At 38.0% G+C, this 24,539-nt stretch overlaps 1 non-coding gene across 1 annotated transcript; it reads left to right on the forward strand.

Moving 5' to 3' along the window:
- Positions 1 to 8,124: 8,124 nt before the first annotated feature.
- On the forward strand, positions 8,125 to 8,197 carry TRNAV-UAC (transfer RNA valine (anticodon UAC)). Its single transcript has one exon. It is a non-coding gene; the product is annotated as a tRNA-Val (tRNA).
- Positions 8,198 to 24,539: the final 16,342 nt, after the last annotated feature.

The following is a 24,539-nucleotide window of genomic DNA, read 5'->3' on the forward strand; positions in this document are numbered from 1 at the left end:
ATTATCAGAAGTCACCACCCGGGAAATTTTGCATGTTTCCCATTTGGTCTTGTCCACCGAGGAAGAAATATTACCAGTGCCCGAGGACTCCTGGATGACACCATTGATCAAATTCATTACAACCAATGAATTACCTGAAGACAGGACTCGGGCTCAAAAAATCAAGAGACAAGCTCCCAGGTTTGTTCTCTTAAATAAAATCTTATACAGAAGATCATTCCAGGGACCTTTGCTAAAATGCTTATCTGAAGGAGAAGTGGATTATGTCCTCCGAGAAATACATGAGGGATGTTGTGCTGAACATCTCGGAGGAATGGCTTTGGCCCGGAAGACAATGCTTGCCGGGTTCTGGTGGCCAACTCTTAGCCAAAATTCTGCTCGAGTGGTCCAGGCTTGTGAGAGATGTCAACATCACTCAAACTTCCAGCACAGTCCGGCCACTCCCATGAAGCCTATCTGGGCATCTTGCCCCTTTGATCAATGGGGCATGGATATTGTTGGCCCTTTCCCAACTGCCCGGGCTCAAAAGAAGTTCTTGCTGGTGGCTGTGGATTACTTTTCCAAATGGGTAGAAGCCGAGCCATTGGCTAAAATCACTGAACAGGAAGTATTGAAATTTTTGTGGAAGAATATTGTGTGCCGGTTTGGAGTGCCCAGAAGACTAATCTCAGATAATGGGAGACAATTTCAGGGCAAAGTAATTACATCTTGGTGTCATGAAATGAAAAGCACTCAGTCTTTTACTTCTGTTGCCTACCCTCAAGCTAATGGTCAAACATAAGTTATTAACAGAATTATTGTACAAGTATTGAAAACCAGGCTACAAGGTAAGGGAAAAGACTGGGTGGAAGAATTACCCAGTGTTCTCTGGGCGTACAGAACTACTCCCCGAGCACCTACTCAAGAAACTTCTTTCAACTTGGTATATGGTTCTGAAGCAGTCCTTCCTGTTGAAATTGGGCAAACTTCTCCCCGGGTATAATCTTACCCAGACAGCAATGATCAAAGTCGGGCCATGGAATTGGATTTGGTAGAAGAGAGAAGAGATCGAGCAATAATTCGAATGGAAGCATATCGAGGTCGGGTCATGAAGTCATACAATAAAAAGGTCCGAGTTCGAGATTTTCAAATAGGGGATTTAGTCATGAAAAAAGTTAATCCTGCCGGGGATGTTGGGAAACTAGAAGTTCGGTGGGAAGGACCTTATAAAATTACCCGGAGGGTTAGCTCGGGATCTTTTTATTTAGAAGACACGCAAGGACGCTCTCTCAAAAGGCCTTGGAATGTATTTAATTTAAAGCAGTACTATGCCTAACAGATGTAATTGATTGGTTGAAGATATAATGAAAGATCTGTTTTTCTCAAAGAGAAGTATTATATTATTCGTCGTATCTTAGACTCGGGAAGAACCAATCTAAAAGCCCAGGGCACTACACCCTGGCTCGGGGAACCACACCTCGACCATTCACAAGTCCCGGGACATGTTCCCCGGCCCAAGGCTCCGCACCTTGGTTCTAAAAGCCCATGGCACTACACCCTGGCTCGGAGAACCACACCTCGACCATTCACAAGTCCCGGGACATGTTCCCCGGCCCAAGGCTCCGCACCTTGGTTCTAAAAGCCCAGGGTATGAACACCTTGGCACGGGGTTCCATATCTCGACCATTCTTGCATTCCAGAACAAGCTTCCTGATCCAAGGTTTATATTTCCTGGTCCTTCAAGACTATGTCTTAACCTAAAATATATACATATATATGATTCTTGCACATAGCAGAAGCACATGGATTTGCACCCGGGTAACTGGTTCCTTATTCAGAGTTATTTATCAAAATTCTCGGTTAGTTTGGAACACTTAAAATTTTTTAAGTTCTAGTGATTGGGTGGTTGAGGATTTATCCAAGCATCTTTAAGACACAGATTACATATGAAGAAAGCTATACTATTATTTGTAAAAACTTGAAGGCTGAAAGTTACCAAAAAAAAAAAAAAGAAAAAAAAGAAATAGCAATCCTATTCTAAATTTACTAGAGAGGATTGCTCCCCGGGCTCTTCAGGAACCTTTTCAACTTCCTGGTCAGCAGCATCGTCCTTGGGAAGGGAATCGATGGCTTTATCTATGTCCGGGAAGCCCTCCTTGTCTGTCGGGATAAGGCCTTCTTCCTCAAACTGCTCTTGGCATTTTTGGAAGCCGACTTTGAAGTAGTTATAAGACTTGTCTTCAACAGCCGCTTGAAATTCCGAAGAGTGAAGGAAGACGGCTCGCCATTCCTCTTGAGTCAGTTGCAGGAGCCTAAGCCTATCCTCTGCAGCAACGGCCCGGTGCTGCTGTATGCTGGCTTCATCCTCAAGTTAGCCAACTCGGGACTCTAGGAGGGCAATCTGCCTCCCAAGGCTCTCTTCCCGGGCCACACTCTCATCCCGGGCAATCTGGGCAGAGGCCAATTGCTGATTAGCCCTATCTAGGGAAGCTTGGAGACCGGCGGTTTTATCCTCATGAATTTTCTGAGCCCGAGCAAGCTCCCCTTGCAGTTGATCATTGATTTCTTGAGCAGTCCGGGCATGCTGTCCCTTTTTCGTGGCCACTGCAGCTACCTCCTCAAAGGCCGAGATGATCATATGAGCAGCCTGTAAGAAAAACAACAAATAGCATATAGCAACAAAGGAACAACAAAAGAAGAGAAAAGAAATAAGGATATAACTTACAGATAAGAGTCGGTTTGATCCCTCCAAGAATCTAACACTGGCGGGATTACTCCTCAAAAGTGCCTCCTCAGCAGGGTTGAGTATCTGCTTGAGACGCGTAACACCAGTAGTAGTAGCTCCCTCAAAAAATATATTAGCCCGAGTAGGCTGATCAGCTTGAGGGAGCTCTTGACCGGGTTCATTGGAGGGTTGTTGGCGAAGGGGAGTTGATTGAGCAGACCGAGAAGTGCCCTGGCCACCCTCGGGGAAATCCTCCAGAATAATCTGCTCGGGGACTGCGAGAGCTTTTCTTTTCCTCTGCCTAAGAGGGATGAGGTCTTCAGCATCTTCTAAAAGCTCGGCCGCATCCTTAGCCCTGACTCTGCTCTCTTCTTGATCCCGGGAAGTATTAGCCTGGGCCGCTTCATCCCTCAGGGCTGCCTCCTCCTCCACTCGCCTCTTTTCCTCCTCAACAGCTGCTCGGCGAGCTGCCATTTCCTTCTCTCGAGCCGCCTTCTCAGCTGCCCGCTTCTTGGCAAAGGCCGCCTGCATCTCGGAGTTATCTGAATAAAGAGGTACAGGGTTATGAGAAATTAAATAAAGATAAGCAAAAAACAAAAGATAAGAGAAAGGAAGAGAGATGCATTACCGGGTTGATAACCCGAGCCTGCAGCTTCGTCGATTACCCGGTCCAGGGGGTCCTCGGCCCGGGCGCTCAACCCGTATGCTATCAAGTTATCAGTGGAGATAAGAATAGTGGAGGGGTATTTTTTACCCTCTACTAATTGCTGGCTTATTAGAGAGGGTTCTTCATATTTATAGGCCTTGGGAAGGGTAGGTTGAGGGGGTAGTGAAGGGAGAAAACCGGTAAGACAGGGGAGGGGGCCTAAGAGTTGGATAAAGAAATACTTTCCTTTCCAACCCTTCTGAGAAGAGGGGATATCATCAAGGAATTTGGCGTTTAGCCGGGCAGTCAGGGAAAATACATTATCCCCGAGCCGACAAGTAAAGTAATAATGAAGGATGAGGGGGTGATGAGAAGGTTGTTCATTTTAAAAAAGACATAGGTCGAGGCCATAATCCTGAAAGAGTTGGGATGAAGTTGATTAACAGGCACACCAAAAAATTTGGCAACCTCGATATAGAAAGAAGGGAGGGGGAACCGGAGACCATTTCTAACTTGATCCCGGAAAAATGTAGTATAGCCGGGTGGGGGGCGATCTGTCCGATCAGAAGGACCAGGGATCAGGATGGAAAAAGTAGAGGGGATACAACCCAGAGCCCGAAGCTCCTCTTCTGCCCCCGAGCGCAGGGTGCTGCTCATGGAGGAGAACCAGGGAGCTCCCGGGGTCTCGTTAGAAGGAGGGCTCGAGGCCCGGGCTTTACCCTTACCCTTGCTCTTGACAAGAGCTCGGGCATGGCTAGGAGCGGAGGGTCTAGAAGAGATTTGTTTAGTTTGGTGAACGGAGGGTTTTTTAGGAGGCTGAGTAATAGAGCGGCGAGGCGGAGAAGGAGAGGAATCAAAGCGTAGCGCGATGGACTCATCACTAGGCGAGCCTCGCGCATTGGCTCCTGAAGTCGAAGAGGTAGATTCAGACATAATTCGAAAGCGAGAACTTACAAATTTTTGGGAGGAAAGACGGTAGGAGTGTCGGAGTTGAGTATTTTTCGCCGAGGAGCTTCGAGCAAAAATTTTGCAAGGGCTTCGCCGAGAGTTTGAATTTGAAAGTGTTTTTTCGAAAACGAGAGGCCTAGTATGTATAGGAGGAAGGATCTAATCACAGCCGTTGATCTATAAATGCACGAACGTCTAGGATGTGTTTTTGGAAATGGTGCCAAGAGGTGAAAAGACGTATACGGTTATCGAGACATCAGACTTATCCACTTCTCGGAATGCGAAACATCTTTTAGGCGGGAATTCATGCTATGACACGTGTCATCGTGGTAATAACGAGAGGGCCCAAGAATGTTAGACAATAAGTTATTATGAGTCCGGGGGATAGGAGGTCTCAGCATTTCATCTCATCTCTGGGATATTTGAAGGCTCCGATGTTGTACATTGTTAATTATCTTGGGCTGATCGGGACAGCGAGTCAAGCTCTAGCCCGACTATTTTAGGGATGGGTGGTGATACCCCCATAAGGCTCCGGGTCGCTGATGACCCGGACACCATCAAGAGCCCGAGCACTACATATTTCCCAAGTATTCTCCGAACAGCCCGGTCTCTCGCGCAAGCACCCAGGCATTTTTCCTCTTCCCGGGCAGTCATCATAGCCCGGGCTCTCATACAGGTACCCGGGTAACCAATTGCCCGGGGCACCTCGAGAATTGAACCACACTCGAGTATGATTCATACAGGACGTCTAATCTGTCAGAACAACTTGGGCTTGGAGTGTCTTAGAAGTCATCAGAAGATAGGGTATGGGCAGCCGACTTGTCATACTTAGTAGGTAACACTGGAATCGAGGTACCTATCTCATCTTCTACTATAAATAGCATGTATTAATGTCATTTACAGATTCTGAAATCTTGGAACTCTTAAGCATTATACATATTTTCTACCAAATATTGCTTTTGTTCATCTTCAACCTGCTGACTTAAGCATCGGAGTGGCCACGCCGGACACCCCTCCGGCGCCCATTCACGAGTTCCTTTCATTGTTTGCAGGTGCTATTGAAGCCATTATCTTCACTCAAATTACCTAAAAACTATAAATTATTGATTTGACCCATTGGAGCTCCTTACCTGGCTCATCCATTTCAACGAAGTCACATCAGTCCAGTTAGCCAGCTGCCGTAGGTATCTTTAGTCGTGTAAGGAACAAAAACGCGACTCACGGGGATCCAGCAGACAATTGCAACCTTTCAAATTATTAGCACATCGATATTTTGCTGTTTTTTTTCCAACGAACTAAACAGGGGAGTAATAAAATTTTGAACAAGTGATGATCCTCAGTGTGCCATCAATCTGTATTAGGCACCACCAACAAAGAAAAGGTGGTATCTTCAGGGTCGCCGAGCCGAATATGCTCCGATCCTCTCACTCGAACATGAACAATAAAAAATCGTTATCAGCGACATAGTTGTGAATAAACTGCAGCATTGCACATGGTCTAGTTTTTAAAGTTACGCACGATGTGAGCTTAACATGTCAGCTAAAACTCATCATACTGTTGTTTTCTTTGTTGTGTGTCTAAGTAAAATCTTTTAAATAAGCATAATTTCAGAAAATTCCCCCAGGAAATAATTAAGTAAATTAATCTTTAGAGGCCGACTGTGGGATCACTTAGTGATATTAATAGGCATTGATTTCATTCAGATCTAAAAAACCACCAGTCTTGCAAAAATTACAGAATGTTACAGCTTCAACATATTCCTGAACCTTTAATCAAAGGAAAACATGAGTAAGTTTGTGAAATTTCTTCCAGATTGCAAGATAAGAAGACATTATACACATACCCCACGAGAATAAGCATGCCTAAGCTTCCAAAAATCTGTTCCTTGGAGCTCTTTTACTAGGTGAGATATAGATTGATTCACAAGTTACAATCATCGCTAAATCTTTTTCTGCCTGTTCTATTACTTCATCTTTATTTGCTGAGTAGGTATCTTGTGAGACGGTCTCACGAATCTTTTTCTGTGAGACGGGTCAACTCTACCGATATTCACGATAAAAAGTAATACTCTTAACATAGAAAGTAATATTTTTTCATGGATGACCCAAATAAGAGATCCGTCTCACAAAATACGACCCGGGAGACCGTCTCACACAAGTTTTTGTCTTGTTTGCTTACTAGTCCTGCTAATGGAAGAATTCATTGGCTTTTCCAATCAAATGGTAGAAGTAACCCTATTTCACTGGAAAACGGAATATCGTATGTGATATTTATGAGATAATATAATGTAAATGACAAAAGCTTTCTTTTACATACGCACCTGAAAAATGACTTTTTTTCTATTCACTGTTATATCACGACTGGCCTTCCCACTCTTTCTCGCTTATCATTCTGCAAATCAGCAGCCACTGACCGTATCAAGAGCAATCTCAACTTCCTATAAATTTTTGTGCATGAAAAAAATTGCCACAAAAATGTAGATGACGAATTGAAATTCATGCAAGTTTTGAGAGAAAACATGCATCAACTGCAAATAACACAAGTTGTTGCTTCTTGCTTAAAGTCATGTAACAAACTTCAAACTGACTTGAAGCAAGTTTCTAGGCTAGTTCCCTCATTCTCCCGTGTACATCAGTACACATTAAATCAATGCCCTTGTAATAATTTTCCATGTACGACCCTGCACAGGTTAGATCAAGCCAAGTGCACTATGATCCAGTTGATCTCACACCACAGATATACAACTATGGGGCTAGTTAACTGACATTCAAAATCAACTTGCAAACAGAAACTCGTATCAGGAGACTGAACTGCACAACGTTCAACATGCAGAACGATGCCATTCAGCCCAGACAGCAAAAAAAAAAGGTTCCGTAAACCAGAATTTATACAAGAAACCCGAAAACTAGTCAATGTGCTATGTACCAAATTCAACTACGAACAGAAACTCCATTAGGATTCCACGGACGTTTCTATCAAAACGTGCCACAGAAAACTTACAATGCTGTTGAGGTAACTAGTATGTTCAGAAAAGCCTTCTCTCATTGGATTAGGTTCAGTGTAGGTGACGCTAACAGTCATATACCTCGCATGGTTCGTCGGAACAGTAGCGGTGTTAGTTGCGGTAACCACCGTTCCCATTCCAATGTTATGCAGTGGTTTTGGAATGGTCACAAATTTATAAAAAAAATTAAAAATTTTCAGAAATTAGTAAAAATATCACAAATATTACTAGCATTAATAATATTCTATCATAAATGTATATGAAAAAATTAATTAAATAGTTTACTATTTTTAAGTAGATGCTGTCATAATTTTAATTTTATGTTCTGAACTTAGATGAAGAAATATGAATAAATTAAGAAAGTTAAAAACAACACAAACACATAAAAATGTAAATACTTAAAACAAGCCATATAAAATATCAAAAAATCGGATAAAAATCGTTCTGTTTCTCCGATTTATTCTGTTCCACCGATATATTGCGAAAAACGGCATTACAAAGCATATGACGTTTTTACCCGGAACTTTGACTCGGTGAAGGCCGTTCCGGCGAAACATGATGCCTCGGTCTCTTGGCAGTCCCTGAAACTGTTCGACGAAATGCGTCAACAAATCACAATGTGAGTCGCTTAAAGATTGAATGTTGAAATTAAATTTACACGCGGGGAGGAATCCGTTGAGGTTCAGAAGACATGAGAGAGCTTGGTAGCCCAGCACTTGTACATTCCCAAGCCGACACCACGCCCTCTGCAGTATTTTTATTCTGATTTTTGAAAAACAATATTTATATTAAATATAAATACTTTGAGACTAAGAAAGACAAGTTGCTGTGGTGTAGTGGTTATCACGTCAGTCTTACACACTGAAGGTCCCCAGTTCGATCCTGGGCAGCAACATTTTGTTAATCCATAAGCCGGGCCGGTCTGAACCGGGTTTTAGGCTCATTTTCTCCTAACGGATTCTTGCAAAGGCCCAAGAATAATTTGCAGGCTTTGTGCATATTCAACTCTAGCTTCTTTTTTTTCCAACTCTCAAACTTAGGTGGCCTATTTTTTCAATGACTCTTACTCAACACATACAATTATTTTTCATTATTTTATAAATAGAAATGAGGTTTTCGTTGCTGCCTTTTTAGTTCATCTGACATCAAGATTTCACATTTAGAACGACATTTCGAGTTTGAAACTCAATAACAATCATCTCCTCGACTCAAAAAAAAAATGAGATTTTTGTTTCAAAGTGGATTCGAACTTATTTCTATCCCATATTAGAAGATATTTATGTCACTTTATAACAATCAGAGTTGTTCATAATAATGAGTGTCAAAGACACACGGTATATATGTGAACTGACATAAATAAATACTTTATTATTTATGAATTGGCATATATTTTTTTGAATGTATTAATGGCATGAGTCCTCTCGGTTGTTGAGTTTCAATTCATACATAGCACTTATTGCTTACCCGACCAAACCCCTTCAATATAATAATGCTCATCCCCACGCATGAAAACTGCTTCCACTTTTGTTGTCTAAATATTATCTGATAAAGCGGCCATTGATCCACACTTACTTGACAATTCTGGAATATATCTTTTTCGGGTTTTATTTTTTTTTAAATATTTAATGAGATGTAAATTAAGGTTCCATTTTCTGAAATATATATTTAAAATACTCAATTGCTATTATGATATAAATTAATTATGATATTATATAAGTTGCTTACTATGTAATAAATAATAGGTCTATAGAAACTTAATTTCGTATTGAGTTATATACCGAAATTAATTAACGCTTAAAATAAGAAAGATGAAAAGAGAAGGGTCAAATCACATGTTTTTACATATTATAGTAGGATTCAGTGTTTGTCATTTTGCTATAGACAGAGCAAACCGCCCTCTCAAATCCTCACACCTTTTCCGCTTATCCCTATGTTAGGATTTATTTTGTCCGACAGATAATAAAAATAATGAAAATATCAGAATAGGATGTAAAATAGTGAATTTGTGTTTAATCAGAATTAAGTGTTGTGCCAGATGTTACAACATCTCGGAAAACATGCAGCGGAAAATTAAAGTTTGTAATACAAATTTGCTTTAAATAAATACGATGGACAAGATTGAATATGCACAAGTATAAATACTTGTGCGGTGCCTTATGGCAAAAATTAATCACTAGAAAACCAAAATGTTTACAAAAACCTATCACTAGTGATTATGATAAAAATCAATTTTCTCAACAAGTTGAGAAAATAAATCTTTCTAAAACAACCAACAATATTAAAATGTGAATAAGAAAGCAAAAGAAACGCCAACGAAAACTAGAGTTTCAGAAACATTCTTCGGCCAACTTCGTCACGGATGTTGTCTGAAGATGTTCCCAACACTCAAGGCAACACTTGCTATCGGCAGTCTTCAGGGCAACAGTAACATTGAAAGTGTTCTTCTCTAAGATTCAGAACGTGCAACGTGCGTGTATAATGTTGAGAAAGAACGGCCGGCCCTACAAAGTCCTTGGTCTTCCTTTTTATAGATGAGAGCCTTATCTCATAAGGAAATCTGTTAAACAAGAGAAGATAAGAGTTTGTTTAGAAATAAACTCTATTTAAACATTGATATCATATCTCATCAAATCATTAACAAAAATATAATATCTCAATAAATCAACAATATGCTTAAATATATTTGTACAATTATCTCATTATCTTAAGAAAGGCAAAATCACATAATACTTCCATACTCAATTTAAATCAATAAGGAAAGATATAATTAGGGAAATAATTTAATTCTATAATTCTAACAAACTCGACAATATTATTTCCCTTCAATCTCCCCCTTTTTGCCTTTCTTGGACAAAATGAGATCAATTCTATTTATTCTTGTTAGCTCAAATTAACTCCCCCTGAATTCAAGAATGTTTGTCTCCCCCTGAATAAGATACTGTTAGCAGAAGTGTTGTTAGTAATGTTGGCAACATTCAGAGCAACACCTGCACAAAACAAACTTACTCAAAGAGTAAAAGTATAAGAGTCTCGTCACAACTAACAAAAACGCAAAACACTGACACTAGAGCAGAAACATCGAAACCAGAAAAAATAACCCTCATTCATCATTCTCATCATCATCACTGTCATCCTCTTCGTCATCACTGTCATCCTTAGTTCCAGATGGACCAGCATTATCATCTCCCCCTTTTTGTCCATGAAAGACGCCTACTGCCAACAAAACCTCGATGGTAGTAGCTAAATTCTCATAGTAAGCCAAATCGGCCTTGGCCTGGGCAATCTTTTTACGGGCATGATCAAGATGAGCCTGAGCACCAGCAACTTGAATCTTCAAATACCCCGATGTGGGTGGAGAATCGGTGATATGTGAAGGAGGTCCAGCAGCATGGGGTGATGTGTCAGAGGTGGAATGCAGAGAAGGACCATCAGTAGAGGGTACGGTGGTAGTGGCATTCCAAGGAAGATCAACCTTTCTCTTTCCGTGTAGAAGAGCAGGAGCAATCTTCAAAAGTACGCTTTCCGTTATATAAGGTTCACCAATGTCCTTAACGAACCCCTGAGACACCAGAATTCCATAAATGAGATATGGAAAAGGGAGTCTGGACGATTTCAATCCCCCGTTGGCATACTGCAGAACCGTGTTGAACACCAGCCACCCAAAATTGAAGGCTGAGTTCCCAATAGCAAAGAGAGTCAGCGCCTGAGCCTTGGTGACAACAGTGATATTGGAGGTCGGAGTCCAATTGTGGATGGCAATCTTGTGCAGCACTGAGAAGAGCGATGTGAGTGTAGCAGCTGATCGCGGATCGCCAACACGCGAAGAGAGATTACCATAGAATTCGAGGACGACCTTATGACAGTACGGAAGAACAGACGAGGTTGTGGAAAACAGACCTCGAGATCTCAGAAACTCGATTAATTGTACCGGGAAAAAGCTTCCAAATCCACATTGCGTTCCGCAACAAATTCTCGAGTTGCATAGAGAGGCCAATTGGAGAATGTCGTCTCAGAGTAAAACATGTTGTTGTAACTGGTGGCCAGATCATAAGCAGAAAGATCAATGTTGTCCTCAGTGGCCGCAACATCTGAGTCGACAGCCATTGGGTCAGAAGTATTTGGTTTGCTTGCACCACCAGAAACCGTTCCCTCAGCAGATTTAGCAGTAGACTGGCTTGATGCAGTAGGATTCTTAGAAATTCGGGGAGCAGTAGAGGCAGATGAGGCTTTACCTTTCTGAGTTTTCAAGTTGGCCATAAATTGGGCCAACGAACTTTCATCCTCACTTTCTTCAAAAAGATTCTGCGAGGGTTGTGTGGGGGGAGGAGTAGTATCAGAAAGAGCATCAACATCCTGGTCCGAGGAAGACGATGAAAGGGTAACAGCAACCCGAGGTGCAGGTTTTTTACGAGCAACCAATTCGTAGTCACCACCAGCAGAGTCATCTCCCGAAGTATCTGCAGGATCAATCAACGAAGGGCGAGTGGAAGGTTGGCCCTTGTAACGAAATCTCTTCTCGGGAGTAAGATCAGGGTTGTAGCCGGCCTGCCTTTTTGAGCGTCTTTTTGGAGGAGAGGGTGGATCTAAAACCCTGATGATAGGTGGGTTATCAACGTCCAGGGCATTCCCAGACTCACCAGGTGCAATAATCTCCAGGGGTTCCGGCGTAAGAGCAGCAAGGATGATTTGTAAGTTGGAACCTGTGGGTGTTGCATCGGATGTTGCCGGAGAAGGGGCAACATCCTCTGTGTGACCCATTTCACTGCGGATATCGTGAGGATCAAAACCCTTTCCTACCATTGTTTAGATTGTGAGAAAAATTTGCCCAAAACGAAGAATAAAAGAGGAATTTGCGAGCAAGAAAATTCGAGAAACAATTAGGCAAGTAATGATAATTTAGGCTATGTAAATCAAACGGATAAGCATAAGCCTACAGTGCAACGGTAACATGCCATATCAGTAATTGACTCAGTCCAACGGTAAAAAAGACTACGGGATTTAGCCGTTGCTATCTTCAAAAAATTATCTCGACAATTATGTGCAATTACTTTTCAAAATAAGTCCAGAAATAAAACCCATATCGAATTTTAGCTCCATTTAACATTAAAGAGCACATGATTTCGATATCCTGTAAAAATTGGATTTGAATAGAATTTTTTTTTTCTCTCATACGAATATCCTTATGACATGACAAAATTCACAATTTAATGTTTATGCATGACTTATGGATGCCTAATAACAGAATGTAACATAAATAGAAACATGAGAACAAATATGAGATATGTGTACAGATGAGGTGTTGTCACAAATGTTGGCAACATCTTCTGACCACACCTACAATTCCAGAAACAATTTTCAGTTTTGCTTCACACTAACTTATAACCTTTCTGAACATAGAAGTGGCAGCTCCCACACTAGAAGAACAGTCTTCAATGGACTCTTCTAGGTAGCTTTTTCCATTTTCTTCTATTTCTGTGTTAACATTTAGAAGGGGTAGCTCCTGCACTAAGTGTCCAGCTTTCATTGGGCTACTTTAGGCAGCTTTTTCCATCTTTCCTTCTAACCACAGACCAAAAGATTTTAAGTCACAATTTTTCAGATTCTTCTAGGATTACTTGTCACATTGATTAATGTCAAATGATCACTCTTCTTTTGTGACTAAATTCATATGTAAAGGTGTGAAGTTTTAAGAGATAACTCAGAATTGTAAGTGCGTCAGAAAATTATGCTACACAGTTTCAACACACCATATCACAGTATGAATGTAATGCAGTATGTCTAGGTCCTAAAAATGCAAATGCATGGTAGATGTTGTCGGAGATGTTGTAACATCTGAGACAACATCCAAGAATGATTACATTGCACACATGCTGAGAGATTTCCTAAGGTTGGAGAATCTCTCAAAGTCTAATGCTTTAGTGAATATGTCTGCCAGTTGGTTATTTGTATCAACAAACTCCATTCGTATCAATCCTTTTTCTACAAGATCTCGAATAAAATGATGTCTTATGTCAATGTGCTTTGTTCGAGAGTGTTGTACTGGATTTTTTGAAATGTTAATCGCACTTGAGTTGTCACAGTACATAACCAAAGGTTCACTCTTTAATCCATAATCTTCTATCATTTGATTCATCCACAAAAGTTGAGTGCAACCACTTCCAGCTGCCACATATTCAGATTCAGCGGTTGAAAGTGACACACAGTTCTGTTTTCTACTATGCCATGAGATCAAATTATTTCCTAGATAAAAACATCCTCCAGAAGTACTCTTTCTATCGTCTAAATCCCCAGCCCAATCAGCATCTGAGAACCCTACTAGATTAGAGTTGGTTTCGCGTGTATACCATAATCCTAATTCAATGGTTCCGGCTATGTATCGTAAGATACGTTTTACGGCTTTTAAGTGAGAAATCTTAGGATTAGATTGATATCTAGCACACAAACAAACACTAAACATTAAGTCAGGTCGGCTAGCAGTCAAGTACAAGAGACTTCCTATGATGCTGCGATATAGGGTGTTGTCAGCATTTTCGGCATCATCGTCTTTGGATAATTTTTCATTTGAGCCCATAGGTGTCTTCATGTGCTTGGTGTTCTCATTAGCAAATTTCTTTATCAGATTTTTGGCGTACTTACTTTTGCACAAAAAGATGCCATCATGCAATTGTTTAATTTGCAAACCAAGAAAGTAACTCAACTCACCAACCATGCTCATTTCAAAGGTAGAAGACATACACTCAACAAAATCATTAGCATGCTTTTGAGACGAAGAACCAAAGATTATATCATCAACATAGATTTGATAAATAAGGATCTCACCTTTGGATTTTTGAATAAACAGAGTCTTATCTACCTCACCTCTTTTGAAACCGATTTCGAGTAGATATTCAGTCAGTCTGCCATACCAAGCACGAGGTGCTTGCTTCGAGCCATAGAGAGCCTTTTTCAACTTGTACACATGATCAAGATTATGTGGATCCTCGAATCCTTTAGGCTGTCTAACATATACTTCTTCACACAAGATACCATTCAAAAATGCACTTGTAACATCCATTTGAAACAATTTGATTTTCATAAAGCATGCAATGGCTAGCAAAAGTCGAATTGACTCAATGCGGGCAACAGGTGCAAAGGTTTCATCAAAATCAACCCCGTCAACCTGAGTGTATCCTTGAGCAACCAACCTTGCTTTGTTTCGAATGATGTTCCCTGACTCATCAGTTTGATTTTTAAAAATCCATTTTGTACCAATTATATTGCCATGATCAGGGGGTGGAACTAAAGTCCAAACATCATTTCGAACAAACTCTTCAAGCTCATCATGCATAGCATTGATCCAGAACTCATCTTTTAGTGCATCATCGACATTTTTAGGTTCAAGTTGAGATACAAAGCATGAAAATCTAACCTTTGAGTAGATGGTACTCATGCACACTAGTCCAACTATCTTTCGATAGTCAACTTTGTCTTTCTTTCGGGTTCAAATTTCTTCATGCATCCCTCCAATGATTTGAGATGCTGGATGATTCTTTTGGACTTTGCTTGGAATACACGATCCATCATCCACTGCCTCATCATCGCTGTGAGCATCTTCTTGCGATTTGGTGACTTCAGTGTCACATGTTGTGCCAGATGTTGCAACATCTGGGGCAACATCTGCATTTTCCAGTATGATTGGAATTTCCAGTAGGTCTTCCACATCATCTTCAGCAGTTTTCTTCTTGAGATCTGCACAATCATCAAAAACAACATTAACAGATTCCACAATAGTCCTAGTTCTTAAGTTAAGCATACGATAAGCACTACTATCAGTGGCATATCCCAAAAATAAACACTTATCACTCTTTGAATCAAACTTAGCAAGTTGATCCCTGTCATTCAAAGTGTAACACACACAACCAAAAACATGAAAATATTTAAGATTAGGCTTCTTTCCCATGATTATTTCATAAGAAGTCATGGTTGAACCACTTCTTAATTACACCCTATTTGAAATATGACAAGCCGTATTTAGGGCCTCTGCCCAAAAACGCTTTGAAATACTCTTCGGAGCTAGCATCACCCTTGCCATTTCTTGCAACGTCCTGTTTTTGCGTTCGGCAATGCCATTTTGCTGTGGGGTTTTTGGTGCTGAAAATTCATGTGAAATTCCTTTCCTGTCACAAAAAGATGAGAATGAAGAGTTTTCAAATTCTTTACCATGATCAGTCCTGATCCTTCTCACCTTCAGGTTGTGGAAGTTGGTGATTCTTTTGATCAAAGTTTTGAATACATTGAAAGTATCTGATTTCTCTCTAATAAATCTAACCCATGAAAAACGTGAGAAATCATCAACACACACAAAGGAATATTTCTTACCTCCGAGGCTTTCAACTTCCATAGGACCCATAAGGTCCATATGTAGTAACTCTAGACAGCGTGTTGTTCCAGATGTTGGCAACACTGGATGCGACATGCGAATCTGTTTACCTTTTTGACAATCTCCGCACACATATGGTATAACAGATGAAAGATTAGGCATACCTCGTACAACATCGTACTTACTCAAATTTTTCAAGGTTTTGAAGTTTGCATGACCGAGTTTTTGATGCCAAAGGTCGAGTTCAGTAATTTGTGCATGTTTGCATGAACGTTCTTCATCTATTTGATAGCAATTATCCGAAGACCTTGTACATGTCATTTTGCACATGTTAGTTTCATCAAAAACTTCACAAGTATGTTTATCGAACTTCACATGCAAATTATCATCACACAATTGGCTTATGCTTATCAAATTTGAATTTAATCCTTCAACATGAAGCACATTGTGGAGCTTTGGTAGTCCTTCAACATTCAAGGCTCCCTTTCCAACAATTTTTCCTTTAGCTCCCCCTCCATAGGTTACTCTACCACATTTTTTTTGTTCAACTTAATCGATAAGATATTCTCGTGATCCCGTCATGTGGCGTGAGCTTCCACTATCAAAATACCAATAACCTGCAGTGTTAGTTTTTAAAGAATTATAGACAACTTTACAGCGAGTCTTTACCTTTGGTACCCAAATTTATCTTACTGTAGGTCGATGGTGGGAGGTGTTTCGGGAAATGTTGGACAACATTCGGGGCATCATCCGACTCGACTTTCGATTCATGCAGTCATCCCTGAGTTTAAAACAGTAGGGCCTGATATGTCTAGGCTTAAAACAGTAATGACATACATACCTGTGTTTTCTTTTCTTAGGAACGGGTGCAGCATGTTGTCTTTTCGGAGGATCACTTTTGATAGAGGGCGTGGGTTGAGGCTGTGTTGATGTATCAGCTTTTCCTTTCACGAAAACAGTTGAATTTGAGGATTCACCAATTTCGAACACACTGTCTTTGAAACCTACGCCTTTCTTGTCATCTCTTCCCATCAAAAGTATGGAATCAAGCTTGGATGTGCTTGAATTGAATTTGGACAAAGTCTCAGTTGCCTTTTGAAGTTCGTCCTTGGTTTTACCTAGTTCCAAATCTTTTTTGCTCAGGATTAATTCAAGTTTGGCAACCACGGCTTTTAGATCGATGTTCTCCTTCATGAGACTTGAGTTCAACTTGTTTCTCTTAGTCCAATCTTCAAACAACTCTTCATAGAGTTTTTGTATACTCTCAAGAGTGATATCTTCATTATCAACTTCCAATTCATCATCTACATTCGAATTTTCAGAAGCTGTAGATTGTAAACAGGCTGATTTTTCGCAGATGTTGCGGACAGGTGTGGCAACACCTAGGGCAACACCTGAAGGGTTCACTTGCAGCCAGTGTTTTTCTGTCAATAATGCAGTCAAGGAGGTTTGATTATCGTCATCAGCGTATTTCTCATCCACATCAGATTCTTCATCGCTTAGGGAAACATTGTAGCCTTTATTTTTCCGCAATCTGTTGGCACATTCATTGGCATAGTGACCAAACCCCTTACACTCTCTACACTGCACTGAATCATACTTCTTTGAGTCAAATTTCTCTCTGCCTTCATTCCTCGGTTGAGATTGTTGTTTGCCAGGAAGTCTTTGTGGTCTTTCAGGTGTAGGAAGACTTGGAAATTTTGAGGGTTGTGCATCCTTCTTCTTATCTCTAATTCTTTTCAAATAATCTCCGAATTTTTTTGTGATAAAGGAGATAGAGTCCTCACAAAGGTCTGATTCATTGACTTCTTGGGATATTTGAATTAGGTCATTGTAGGTGTTGTTTGAAGCTTGGAATGCAATTGTTTTCCCTTTATCCTTCTTCTGCATGTCTAAGTTCATCTCAAAAGTCCGAAGTGAACTGATAAGGTCTTCCAAAGCCATTTGTGTCGTATCCTTGGCTTCATCTATCGCACAGATTTTTATGTTGAATCTTTCAGGCAAAGAACGGAGAACCTTACTAACTAGTCGTTCATTAGAGATGGGATCTCCAAGACTGAACGCCTCATTAGCGATTTCTCGTAGGCGACGATCATATTCCAATATGTTCTCAGATTCTTCCATCCTCATTATCTCGAATTTGGAAGAAAGCATTCTCAATCTGGTTCGTCGTACACTTTCGGAACCTTCACAGTGTCTTTGGAGGGTATCCCATGCGCTTTTAGCAGAAGTACAGTTTGTGATTGAACTGAACATGTTTGTGTCAACTGACGTAAATATAGCATTCAAGGCCTTTGAGTTATAGTTCGAACTTTGCACTTCATCAGCAGTCCAGTCAGTTTTGGGTTTTGGTAGGCTGTCACCATCTTGATCTGTCATGCTTGGTGAAGTCCATCCATTGATGACACGCTGCCATGCCCTTTCATCTAAGGATTTTATGTAGTATCTCATTTTGACCTTCCATAAGATGTAATTGGTTCCATCTAGGACTGGTGGTCGAAGCGCTGCATTAGCAAGTGATGTATCCATTGATTATTTATTCTGTCAACACAAAACAAAAGCTAGAATCAGCACTTAGTATGTCAAGCGGAAGCTCTGATACAACTTGTTAGGATTTATTTTGTCCGACAGATAATAAAAATAATGAAAATATCAGAATAGGATGTAAAATAGTGAATTTGTGTTTAATCAGAATTAAGTGTTGTGCCAGATGTTACAACATCTCGGACAACATGCAGCGGAAAATTAAAGTTTGTAATACAAATTTGCTTTAAATAAATACGATGGACAAGATTGAATATGCACTTTATACTTGTGCGGTGCCTTATGGCAAAAATTAATCACTAGAAAACCAAAATGTTTACCAAAACCTATCACTAGTGATTATGATAAAAATCAATTTTCTCAACAAGTTGAGAAAATAAAGCTTTCTAAAACAACCAACAATATTAAAATGTGAATAAGAAAGCAAGAGAAACGCCAACGAAAACTAGAGTTTCAGAAACATTCTTCGGCCAACTTCGTCACGGATGTTGTCTGAAGATGTTCCCAACACTCAAGGCAACACTTGCTATCGGCAGTCTTCAGGGCAACAGTAACGTTGAAAGTGTTCTTCTCTAAGATTCAGAACGTGCAACGTGCGTGTATAATGTTGAGAAAGAACGGCCGGCCCTACAAAGTCCTTGGTCTTCCTTTTTATAGATGAGAGCCTTATCTCATAAGGAAATCTGTTAAACAAGAGAAGATAAGAGTTTGTTTAGAAATAAACTCTATTTAAACATTGATATCATATCTCATCAAATCATTAACAAAAATATAATATCTCAATAAATCAACAATATGCTTAAATATATTTGTACAATTATCTCATTATCTTAAGAAAGGCAAAATCACATAATACTTCCATACTCAATTTAAATCAATAAGGAAAGATATAATTAGGGAAATAATTTAATTCTATAATTCTAACAAACTCGACAATATTATTTCCCTTCACCCTATTTAATTAAGAAAAAAATATTTTAAAAATAAGCAATCTGCTCCCTTTAATTTAGTCAAAACCCCCCACGGTCTCACTAATTCTTAAATTAGGGTTTCATTAATTTAATAGTTAAGTTTTATTTATATACCAAAGACTATCAGCTCACTCGATCCAACGACACGATTGTTTAATAAAAAAATATTTTACTATTGATAATTATTTTAATAGTGATTTAAAAAAATAACAATAAAGAAATTTCTCTAATGGAATTTTCTGGGTTCGTCTTTGTATTTCACCGAAAGTTATATTTAATGATAATTGTGTAACTCAAATATTCTAAATCGTATAATCAAAACTTCGTGTATCAATTGACGATCGTTCTCTTAGCAAGAACAATTATTGCACATCAACATTTACTATTTGAAATTTATAAAAGCATAGAAAACAAAGAATCATATTTCGGTCCTTAGTATGGTTTTTTTTCCCATATTGTGGTACATTTCCAAAATTTTGTGTTATTTTATTAAATTTTTGAAAAGGATGGTGGTTTGTTATAGATGTTTTAAAAATACCACAACTTAATAAAAAAAAATCGTAATATTTTATGCAAATTTTATCCACGAATCTCTTTGTTTTGATGAAACCTATGGGTCCGGACCAGAAGAAGACTCCATCTTTAACAAGAACTATTGGCGACAGTTCCACATGAAATGTCCAATAAAGCATGAATTAGAACAAGAACCATAGTTTGAGATTGACATTTTATAATTAACTCGATGAACTAAAATAACATTAATACTTTGGATATGATAAAATTTAATTTAAAATTGACACATTTTGCCGACCATGTCACGTTCATTGTATGATATTTTTGGGATGTAATTTGTCCAAAAATAAAATGGTTGAGTTTTGTGCACAAAACAAAATGAGAGCACAAATCTTGTCCAATAGGTCATAACTCATAACTCTGGTTTGTGTTCTCATTTATTGGCTACTTATGTTTTTGGGGGACAAAAGGCTGCATTTTCTGGTAAAAACTTTTAATATGGATTGCACTTTTTCCTGCTGATTTTGACCTTTTTAGTTGACTCGCCTCTTTATTTCTATTTATTTTTTTAAAAAAAAAAAACAATTTTTATTTTTGTATTATCGATCTTGGGATTGACACAAAAAAGAGAGGAGAGGTTCTCATGTTTTCGAATAAAAAATTTCAAAACATTATTGACAAAATATCAATTTTATGTTTAGATAATTAAACTTTTTTGAATTATTATATGTGAGCTAAAATTGAATAAAAATATGATCATTTTGTCCCACAACTTAAAATATGTTGTTTTCCTATTAATGTTAAAAAAAACAAATTTTAATTTTCTATGTGTTCTATGATTTTTTAGAATTTCATAGTTCCGTGATGTGCACCAATCGTATTCATCTTTGTGTTTATCGTTGAAATGACACTCAAATATTAGACGTGTTGTAACTTATCAAAATTGTACATTCACTAGATGAGTGTCACCTCAGCAGTGGACATAGAGGTGTGTACGGTTGGTGGGTAACATGTCAAAATTTTATATATATAGCTTTCATATGTTGCTCACTCATCATGTTCATAAAATGAGCACTGCTTATGTGATGCTCACATATTAAATCTAACGAAATATATCAAACTTATATATATAATATGTGAATGTTACCTCAGATATGTCCATAAAGATGGATACGGTGGGTGCACAACATATCAAAGTGTGTGTATGTGTGTTTATATATATTTTAGGATCGAGCGCTAGCTGTTTTACCAAAAGCTAAAGCTGGCGGTCAACATCTAAGCACAACTTTCCGATTGTTCTACCAAACATGGACATATATTTTACCCAACAATCTCCCTCCTAATAATTACACTCATTACAATCAATGAAAATCGAACATGTAACATTGGCTCTGATACCAATTGTAGGACGAACATTTGTCGTTCCACCGAAAATTATAGCTGGTGGTAATAGTGCAACTCAAATCTTTTAAATCGTACATCATCTCAAACACCGTGTTTCGATTACTTTACTAAGCAAAGACAATTATTGCACCCAACATATATATTAGGGAAAAAATGGAGGACTGAACGTGTATAACAATCTGAAAATATATATATGAAAATGTTAATATCATAACACATTTTAATAAATCAAATTATATGCAAATTCACAACGTGTATAACAATCTGAAAATATTAGGGGGAAAATGGAGGGCCGAACGCTTGTCCCATATTCAAAGTTATAACGAATGTTAATAGTGTAACTCAAATTATTAAAATTGTACAACAATTGCACCCTTCGTAATATATTGTAATCGAAATTGCGATCTTGACTTTGATACTAATATAAAACTGAGTGTTTGTAATTTTACCAAAAGCTATAACTGACGATAACAACTCAACTCAAATATTTTTAACCGTACAACAGACTAAACGCCAAGTTTTGATCTTTATCCCAACAAGACAATTATTGCACACACAAATAATATTACCACTCACCTAGCCAACGAGATCAATCGAAGAAACGTTAGTAGATTGACGCACTAGAACTTCCCACGAGATCACTCATTTTAGTACTATTATCACCCATGTATGCTACTCAACATTCTTATTACCCAAGAAATATATAATTAATAGGTTTTTGGGAGACTTGGAACCCATGAATTCATTCTAATACCAATTGTTAGGATCAAACACATACCATTAGGCCAACATCCCCCTTCCCCAATAAGCTATAGTTGTTAGTCAAAGAGCAACTTTATTTTCTTATATTCATGGGAGCGCATAGTGCACAATTGGGTGCTAATGGGTCGAGTTATTTGGCACATGATTTTGGAGAGGTGTATGTCTATCTCTTGGTGTTGTCTCATATCCCTTGGAGATCAGTCTTACCCTTTCTCTACAGTCGCGATTATTCTCAGTAGGGATAGTATTGCTCGTTAAGATATGACATCTCTCTTTTACGGCCCATCTATTCAACCAGATCAAGTGGTGCAACGTCAGTAGCTTGAGACACAAAAACTTCACAAGAGGTGACCTATTTCAATACTACTCTCACTCATGCACGATTAACTAAACATTATTAAATCTTTGGGTTGCTATCAATAACATGCGATAATCGAGTGATTTTTGTATAACAAAAACTCAAATAAGATTGTCTCAGGGTTGTTTGGTAAAACGTGAGACCCGACCCTCCCCGCCCTCCCCTTGAACTTGGCAGGTACAATCCGAATTCGACTAGTGAACCCATCAAATTAATTTTTTATACGTATTTTTTTTCAAATACAAAATAAAAAATGGTTAAATTGGGGCCATATATCTTGGATCTAGGGCGGGTCTGGTTAAAACTGAGACCTACCTTGGATCTGTTTGGGACCCGTTTAGGCATGTCTAAACCTATCCGTCGGGACGGGTTTATTGCTGACCCGACCCATTGTCATCTATACCCACGAATTAATTTTGTGAGACAAATCTTCTGCTCACCGACTCATAAAAACATATTATTTTTTATTTCGAAAATATTTTTACACTTCTATGTATATATCTGATCGGCCTATATTACAAATATAATTATGTGAGATTGTCTCGTAAGAGACATGCCGTTTTCTCGTAGTGATGAAAGTTGAATTAAAGATAATGATTATTTATAAGATTTGGAAAGATTGAAAATATATTTTCTAGGTAAACTACAGTAGAAATATAAATGTAATATTCGATTTAATTTTGAGGAAGTATGAATTAAAATGATGAGTTGGTAGTTTTACTTTAATTAATTAAAACTTGATCTCTACTCAACCATACATTGACTAAGTATAAATAATATTTAGTCAACTAGCAACTTGCATGCCCTGGACTCAACTACTTGACCGTTTAAAAACTAAATAAATATTTTCCTTAAAAAAATAAAATAAAATTACACACACAAACACGTGTTCTTCGTATCTGCTGTAATAATTCGCAAGCACTAATATTATTACACCGTGTTTCATTTTTTTAAAAAAAAAACTGAAAAATTGAATTTCAATAATTTACAAAGTAACCGATTGTTGTGACATAAATATATGTTAATTAACATTTTGACCGAGTAAAATTGAAAACGCCATTTAAATTAAATTAGGCTGATAATAACGAACTTTCGAGTAATATGTTCTTGAAAATTTTATATTTTGAGCACCAACTTGATTAAATTATAAATTTTTTTATGATATAATGATACTTAAACATAACATATTGCTAAAACCAAAAGTTTTTGGGAACAATAAATATCCACGTGATGAGAACGGTCGACACGTGACACTTAGATTGCTAAATGATTAAAAACATTTGAGTGTGAGAAGAATATATTGGATGCCAAAAATATTTTCAGATTTAAGCTTACAATTTAAAATGAATAATCCTAAATGTACACCTATGTATCAATACATCGACATTATATCTACTATAACATAGATTTTTATTCAATATATCACGGAAATTTCGACTAAAATAACTTCCTTTTTCTTCGGCGAGAAAAATTAAATTTCATCAAAACGATTTCCAGAGAAATGAGTTGTAACTGTTCTATTTTTATTGTCATCCTAAAGATGATTGTAAAAATTGATATACAAATTCTTGATTTATATGTAGCACTAACTCATTTAAAATAGCAAGAGATCGCGTGGGAGATGCCATGACCAATTAAGTATTTAATACTTTTGGATGGAAGAGGACGACAACAACAATAATAATAAACCCAAAACTTCGAGACCTTACAGTTTCAATTCTTAGAGCATATTGAACACGATTATACCACCATTGATGTAAATAATAATTATAAAATAAGTAACAAATGGAATTTCAGTGTAGCTTCGCCTTTGACTTGATTTTTTTTTAAAAAAATATTTTTTGCCACCTTAAAAATAAAGAATTCTGTTCCATTCAATTTTTTTAAAATTATAACAACCAATTCCAAAGTCAGACTTTGATATTATGTCTTTTTTTATCGTATATATTTTCGTGTCCATCAATGAGATATCATATATTTACTAATTTTGGGACAAAATTTGTGTGAGACGGTATCACGAGTCGTATTTTTGATACAGATATCTTATTTGGTTCATCCATGAAAAAGTATTACTTTTTATGCTAAGAATATTATTTTTTATTGTGAATATCGGTAGCATTGACCCGTCTCACAAATAAAAATTCGTGAGATCATCACAAACGATACCTACTCTAATTTTGGTCCAAAAAATGAGTGACATTTTATAATATTAATGTTATAAAACGAGACTTTCGGACCAAACTCATTTATGTAACATAATATTTATTGTGAAAACCTCCAATATCAAATGCCAATTTAAACCGACACCACACTGGTCCAATTCTTA

The sequence above is a fragment of the Primulina huaijiensis genome, chromosome 6 (assembly GCF_012295235.1).
Source record: "Primulina huaijiensis isolate GDHJ02 chromosome 6, ASM1229523v2, whole genome shotgun sequence".
NCBI classification, from domain to species: domain Eukaryota; kingdom Viridiplantae; phylum Streptophyta; class Magnoliopsida; order Lamiales; family Gesneriaceae; genus Primulina; species Primulina huaijiensis.